Source organism: Pholis gunnellus (assembly GCF_910591455.1).
Source record: "Pholis gunnellus genome assembly, chromosome: 22".
Lineage (NCBI taxonomy): Eukaryota > Metazoa > Chordata > Actinopteri > Perciformes > Pholidae > Pholis > Pholis gunnellus.
In genome coordinates, this window is record NC_136549.1 from 14,252,177 (window position 1) to 14,260,736 (window position 8,560).

An 8,560-nucleotide genomic window follows, 5' to 3' on the forward strand; every position below is an offset into this window, starting at 1 on the left:
CGGCTGTTTTCCACCTGACCTCCCAAGATCCCTGCCCACTCAAGTGGAGGCCAAATCAGCCTCAACTGCTCACTGTAGACCGCTTCTCCCAGAAGCCCATCTCACAGAGAATACAAAGGGAATATGCTGTGACATTTGCCATGAGCCATTCACAGGGCGCTCTGCACGTTTCTTTCATTTTTTAAATCACCGGTTGGAATGTTTTAATGTTGATATAATATGGTTTCCCTCAGTAGAATGTATAAGAATGATCATGTTAATCTTAGAATTTATTCCAATTAGATACAAGCAACGGCTGAAATCAGAACACATGGCTTTCTGATTAAATTGGGATCTTTCGTGATCTGGATTTGGAAAATATGTTTTCAACCCTCGCTGCTGTTGGGAATCCATGACCAAATAAAACTTCTTCATTCATTCTTCATCTCTCTCCTTATTGATTATCCCTGTCAAGGTAAACAAGGAGACATTGCCCTTGGCAACCAGCTGAGGTCTTTGCATGCATGGACCCAGTCTTGAATCCCCCAATTACAAAGCCCTATTATCACATATAATGTGTGTGTGTGTGTGTGTGTGTGTGTGTGTGTGTGTGAGGGTTAATTAATTATCAGGACAGCTGCACATACACACACACACACACACCACCAAGTATTTAGCCTACTCTCATCAGGCTACTGTAACTGTAACTGTTTTGTATACATAGTATTTATAAAATTCCACAATACCTTTTTTTCTTAGGTACTTAAAAAAAAAAAAAAAAAAAAGTATCGTAATTATGAGTCTGGCTAACATGCTCGCGGCTAACATGCTAGCGGCTTACATGCTAGCGGCTAACATGCTCGCGGTGCAGCCCCCAGCAGAGCAGAAATGTTTGAAAGCTTTGAGGACCGCAGTGGGACAGAGAGGCCGGGCGGACTGACCGTGTTATACAATGAGAATAAACCATGTATGGATTCATAAACAGAGGGGAATGAACAAGAGGATGAAGTTGAACCTGGAGCAGATTGAGCAGGAATGCCTGGTGCGCTCGCACATGCCCTTCCGCCAGGTGAGTACAATAACACACTGGCAACGTAGCGTCGGTTGTGCGCACTAGGCTACGCGTTGTGCAAACGCTGTGCATGCTCTGCTTCAACATGTGTTTGTGTAAGGAAGCATACATTTAGAGTGGTTTTTATTTTTGCTCAAGTGAATGCATAACGCTTCTGTTATGCATTCACTTAATTGTCTGAGTTTAGTCTTTTCGTATGGTTAATTCTACTGAGGCTGAAGAGGAAGTGGGTTGTATATTTATAATTGATAATCAGTTGCATGCACAGGCTGCAAAGTGCCCCCTGTAGAAATGTAATTTAGAGTTGGTTTGGACATGAGGGTTTAGACATAAGTTAGTGTAGAGAGAAAGTCTTGATCTAGATTTAATGGGAGTTTCATGATTCGTCAACGTGACCTCATGGGTTTTATATGTGATTCTATTTCTGACATGACACAGGTACCCTCCTCACGATGAGGTAATAAAGCAGGACTCACCCTTTAGGCCCGTGTCATTTCAGTAGAGATTGTGCTTTAGTGGCTGTTTTACCGAAATAGCCACACAAACTTACCCTTTATCAAAGCAGGGCGTTTCCCCCCCTATGTCATAAGGCTTTAATAAATCAAAATCAAATGATGGAAAAACTTCCACACATCAATACAAGATTTGAAATGGCACTCAGGATGTTGCTTTTTAGCATCCAGGTCATGCCCGACAGCCCATCTGTTATTGCTCCGACTCCGTCACACACACACATACACACTTCACCTTACAGAGTGTTTCAATTATAAATATTGTAGGGCGAGGGGAAGAGGATCATTACATTAGATGACATACAAGACGCATGATGGATGGGGTTGGGCGATATTGGATGGAAAACAACAAATCGTACCTGCAGAGTACTGGAGCTTGCTGTTTAATTAGGCAGCTTACAGGGCAGTCTGAGCGCCAGGTGTGTCTGCGGCGACCACTGCTGTAATGTGTGATTTTAATGAATACAAACCACAATTGCCCCCCCCCCCCCCATACCGCAAGCCGATCCTATTGGTCACTCGCACGTCTCATGCAACAGATACGCTCTCATTATAGTCCATGCAGCTGTCTGCAAAAAGCTACGAAAGTCGGTCCTGCTGTGTGTTTAGCTCCGGTACCTGTTAGCTGTATTAGGCCCATTAGCCGTTAGCTCTGTTAGCCAAACCCATTGCGCGTTGCTGCCCACCAGCTGCTGTCGGCTAACTAGCTCTCCTCCTACAGACATAAGTGGACTCCATTGTAGTCAGCCCTGAGCATACAGTAATAAATAAAGCAAACAAATATTAGGCCGATGGGTCCAGCCGTGTGCAAGATTAGTCGTCGACAGAAAGACAGACACAGAGATGCACACACATGACTGAATGCATAATCTCCTGGCAGAGATAATTACAGTTCGGCCCTGGAGAGAAAGACGTACATAGACAGATGAGACAGAAATGTAAAAGAAGCCATGTTGTTGCATTTCGGTGTAGGCTTCACTGAAAATCTGACGCCACGGTTTCTTTAGCCTGGAGACAAACAAGAAAGGCAGCGATTCAAAGCCGCCTTTGGGTTTTTGAGGTCTTTCCATTATCTGAAGTGTAAACAAACACCACCGGCTCTGTAGCATGGCGATACAAACCCCCACTGTCCCGAAGCCAAAAGGCAAAGAACAGGGGTTTAAAAAAAACCCCATTAAAAAACAATACATCATCCCTGTCTGACTCTGTGGCTCCCAGAATGAAATCTCTCTTTCTCTAATCTCTTTCTTGCTGTTTCCTTCTCTCGTTTTTCTCTCCACTTACAGACATACATCCTGGGTGTCTAGAACCCTGGACAGACATTCATACTTGTCTGCAGGGTAAACATTATTGAGCTCTGGCTCTGTAACAATACAGTGTGTTTCTATTCTCTGGTAAATTGACCCTTTTTATAGGAGAGAAATTGGTCAACTTATCAATTGGTAAGAATGCTTCTGTGTTACTGTGTCCTCGGTAGATCATTCACCGGCACTTCAGGCTCTATTTTAGGTCGATAGAGGGACATAAGTACAGTTTTTCCTGCCCAGTAGTGCAAAATGGAATTGATGTGTCCTCATGGAATTGAGTTATTGACCGCCACCAATGTGAAAAATGTTAAATAATAATTTCCTTTATTTCAACAAACCTCCTGATTCCTTTTTAGTGACACCAGGCCAGCTGTTCTGATTGGCTCTTCAACCTCAGAGCCTGATATTCTAAATCTTTCTGTCATGTTGCTGCTGTGCTGTACACTTCATCCAGTGAGAGGTGACTCACGCAGTAGAGCGTGAGTCACCAGGCGGCTGGATTCCCCCATGTGTCTCACGTTGCAGTAAAATCTCTGACAGTGAGTCATAGTGTTGTTTGTGTAATATAGATGGCTAATATTTGATTGATTGCCGATCATGATGACACCCATGACCTTATTTGTGTTGATATGATAAACATGGCAACGTTAGTCTGAGCGATGTTGCAGGTGAATCATTAAACAATCGCCATGAAAAATGTAATCCACGTGCACAAGTCAGTGTTCATCAAAAATAATGAATACGCTTAATAACTCATCACCTTCCTCTGGCTGGCGTTGACTGCGCTCATTTGTCGTCAATTTACTTTGCTGTCACGCGCGGCACCCTGAGTTATGGCTGTAATTGTCATATCTAAATGTTTGTTCTGTTTTGAATTCCGTCAGTCCATATCGATGTCATCCGGCGTTACAAGAACCTCAGCATTGCACCGACGCTGATGCGTCCACGAGGTCTTTGTTCTCTAAATATTCCTGCAAAACCTAAACGCATCATATTCAATACGGTGTTGTCATCTAAGAGATCGACTATGTGTTGTGTCTTATCATGGCTATGTATCCTGACAGCCTCGTCGTAGCTTTAAGTCAGCCTTCCATTTATATGATCTTATTTTAGAAATGTTAAGGTTTCAGAGACATATTTTCAATTCATATTTTAAGCCTCTAAATTGGCATTTTGGCCGTCGCCATCTTAGTTTTTTGTAACCAGAAAGGATGGAGCTAAGTACAACTGAATGAATTATAACATCTTGTCAATGGTTTGTGTATTAATATATTTTTCCAGAGCTTTTAACCATATTACATTGTCTTCATCTGCTGCTTCATTTGGTTGAAAGCCCTGTAAGTGGACCTTGAGTTGGAATTGTTTTGTCAAAAAGACATTGCTTTAGTATTTCTTTGTGACACTGCCTGGGAGATATGCTTAAAATACATCGGATCTATTTTAGCACTCCTGTATATGAAGGAGTTGTTCCCATCATGCATTGTGCTCCTCACAGGACTCCTTTAGGAATTTACGAGAGCATTAAAGCCGGAATAACCCGCTGTGTCCGTTCCATTGCAACACAATAAATTGCTCGTTACAGCTCATTCTCATTCGATATCGATTTGGTCTGAGTAAAACTGCAATTACATCCTATTACTTACACTGTGATGGACTGTGGGGTGGCAGACTTGTCTCTGCTAACCTGTTCTCATGCTGCCAATGCAAAGCTGTGGCGATGAGCTACTTATAATGTTATTTTTCTGGCTTGGTGTACATATGTTCTGTCAAACACAGCAATAAAAATGGGCTTAATGTGTTGGATACGGTCTTTATTAGCAAAGGGGACAGATACAATCTGGCCGTCTAAACAAACTTGAAGCGGAGTTCACAGTTTTCCATTTTCATTTAATACGATTTTAAATGCTTATTTGTCATTTCATTACTGCAGTGTCCAATGCATTTCCTATCATTTGTCAATGAAGCACTGGAGAAGGGACGCCCCTACTGATGGGGTCTCTGTAGTCTGGATGAGTAAACCTGAGGGAGGGAGAGGTGATGGGGCAAAGGGCTGCAGTTACTTCATTGGACCACCTGGATCCTCATCACCCAGAAACCAGGATTGCATGCAGAAAAACATGCTCTTGCTGGTCCAGAGATTCGTGATCATTCTACCATGAACCGGTAGTTTCCTAACCTGAACCAAGTAGACATTTTTGTTCCCTCTGCCATAAGGCCTGAACCACATTGGTTGAGGCAGACAGGAAGCGGTCATATCATTATTTTCATAATCAATTGTTGTGGTTATGGGTAAAAAAAAGGGAAACGTTCTGCCCTTAGAGGTATTGGATCAGAAGATGCTCACTTGTGTCAGGGAAGCAATTTCATTTAGGTCGGAGGACTTGTTGAGAATGTTGCATCAACCCTTTGTGAAGCCGATACCAAGACTTTCACAATCCCTGAACTGAGATTCATGAAGAGAAAATGAGGTAATTCAATCTAAAAGCAACAGAATCACATTACATAATGTCATTTCTAGTTTAACAGAGACCATTCCAGCTGTATACATCAAATAACCATAGTGATGCACTAAAATGGGTCGTTTATCACCATACAGCGACTGCTGGTCCAGCATGTGACTGGGTGATAAATGACTGCTTTCAGGGGCACTGAGGAGTCCAGACGTCATATATATATACAATATTGTCAGAAAGGAGCATGGCTACACGGATGCTGTTATACGTACAGGAGCAATATATTGCATGTGATTTACGAGATGTTACATTTTGAAAAACATATTGGATCCCTCTCGCATTGTAAATACTCCGGGCACCACGACTGTGAATTATACGTCAACCCAAGAACAGGAATCGGAAGGAAGTTGCTTACATGAAGTAAAAACATGTTTCATATCCTGCACCATTCATACATTAGATTGAATTATGAGCGACCCACATACAGCCCTCGAGACCTTTGAGTAAATGTCATGAAGTTGAAATAGATCTCGAGGATGCGAAACGCAGCCAAAGATAAATATGAACTCAGGGATGAGCTTCTGTTCTCTTGTCAGAGAAGGTGCATTAATGTCTCATTTGATTGGCTTGAATAACGCAGTCATGGGTGCTGAAACCTTTTCGTCAGCCCCTGACGTCCAGAAAAACGAACGATACAGCACCCAGTGAGGGCAGTAATCTGTTGACTGCCCTGTGGGAGGGGTTTGTTGAGGGACGTCTCTCTCCGGCTGCTGGAGGCTCAGCCAACCGGGGGAGTGAACGGTGCTTGTTTCTCGCCTTATCTGCCCAGGTGAGCCGGAAAACCCCCAAACTGCTGGAGATGGACTGCTGAGAGAGGGAAGGATAAAGAGATTCACCCGTTTGAGCACAGGGTTGTTCTGTCTATCTTTCACTGTTATGTTCAAAATCTATAGGGTCACACTTCTTTTAAACCATTTTTGCGGAAAATCTAACCCTACAACCCAATCTAAAAAAAGCAGACGTAGGAGAGAAACAATCTGTTTTCACATGCAGACAAAACCAGTAAACCTTCTCATATTGTTGTTAAACTACATTAAAGATGATGGCTGTGTTTGACCTATCTATCATGCTTAAAGACAAACTTTTTGCTTCCCTTATTGGTGGAGGGGTTTGACTTCCTTGCATTACCTACCGGTTTGCTGCTCTTCCACTTCCTTCTGTAACTCAGTGAAGTCTCTCATTGACGGTTTACTGTCCATATCATCCACTACAGCACTTGTCAATAAAAACGTTGTGGTGGACTGTTTCTTGGCGCGCTGCAGAGCTTTTGTGTTGCTGGTCGGTGGATTTTTGTTACTGTTGGACCAGTCTACACGAGCTGTCTCCCCATTTTTTCCATTTCTTCTTTCCAAGCTAAAATGACCATCTGTAAATAGGATATGAGCGTTTATTAATCCTGTCTTCAAGCTCGGCAAGAAGGCATATGAGCATATTTCCCAAAATGTTGAAGTATTCTTTAAAGACTGCTAAAAACAGGAATATTCGACTGTAGCAGAGCGTTATTTTGCATGCTGTTGCAATGCGGATCAACTATTGCCCACCACAAATGTATGCCATCTCCAAAATTCGCCAACCTCTCTTGCTCTTCTGAGCATCGCATCCTCTTCGTGTCTTTGCGTTCCTCTCGGTTCACGCTGCAGGCTCCACATATTGCTGGACAGCTTGTAGGGAAACCTGCCCGACGGGCCGCGGTGGCAGGGATACAGCTGTGATGAGAGTCTGATGGGTGATCGACTGTGGCACTTTATTACCTCGAGGGGCGTGTTCAGCTCATCTCAGTGTGCTCAATCAATGTAAATCTGTCCGGCCAGGGAATTTATGTCCTACATGATGAAGTGCTTCGCTTTACTCTGCTGCATTAATTTGACGCGGCTGCGATGTAGTCAACGACACCGTTTTCACTCGTTGCCAAGAATATTAATTGAGATGCAGGTCACACAAATGCACTATTCATCCTTCAGCGTCTGCTTCTTGAACTCTGAGCTACGTGCGTCTTCTGAAATCTGTAAGTAGGTCATTTCATATCTCAAAAAAACGACATCGCAATACAGCATGTTTTATAAGAATTCAATGGATAAATTCACCTGTGTGAATTAAAAGTACTATTTTCTCATTATAATAAAACCTATTTGCAAAATATACATAAACAATATTAGGTTGGTATCAAAATACATGATTTCATCACGACTTTATTCCATTGAAAGACGTTAAATTATCATATTGGATTATCGCCCAGCCTTTGATTTATTTTATTTTCTCCCCTCACATTATGATGAATGAATCTCAGCCCTTGTGTCAGTTCATCAAACCCACCACAGTGCTGTGCCAGTGTACTCTTAACAGAGAGCCAGATGACCAGACGCTTTCGCTGAGAACCAGTTGCTATGGCGACACCTCCTCCCTGCCCAGCGGATGTCTGGGTAGCCCATTGTAAAAATGTGTGTGTGTGTGTGTGTGTGTGTGTGTGTGTGTGTGTGTGTGTTGGAGAGAGAGAGAGTGAAAAAGAGCGTGTGAGTCCGAATCAGAGTAACAATAAAATGGCCTTGGCTGATTTCCAAGTACTATATACTGTGACACCACTTGTTGTATAGTGTCAATGTCTAACTGCTGAATTGCCGTTTTATTGACAAATAGAAGCACAGGTGAAATAATGTGTCTCACAGGAGTTGGTATTGTCAAAAGTCTGAAACATTTAGCTTCAAACGCAACCCTCGTCTTCATTTGTGAAAAAAAGAATTGTCGCAAGAAACGCGTGTCTCAGAATGTGTGTCCTTCCAAACTGCGTCGATGTTTCTTTGCACTTGTGGCGAAGAAACCAACCCATGAAGCGAGAACCCAAAACTCGTGTATTCATCATTCAAGGAAATGCCTTTTAAGTGACTTTGTCCTTGGTCGCTTAGTTACATAAAAGGCCAGAAAATCTGACTCTGATTAAACACATTTTACTCCCGTGGAAGAGTTTTTATCATGAACTGGTGATTCATCTTGCAACAAATCTTCCAAATCCAGGCTGCATGATAACACGGTACGCAGTAGATACGGGTAGAAGTTGTGCTTTACTTGAGCACGGACCAACACTATCTTTTAAAAGCGGCTGCCATGTTTGCCAACCAGGCCACAGCTTCTTCTTCGGAAACAGAGTATATGGTTGCCATTTTTAGTTTTGAGTAATTAGCT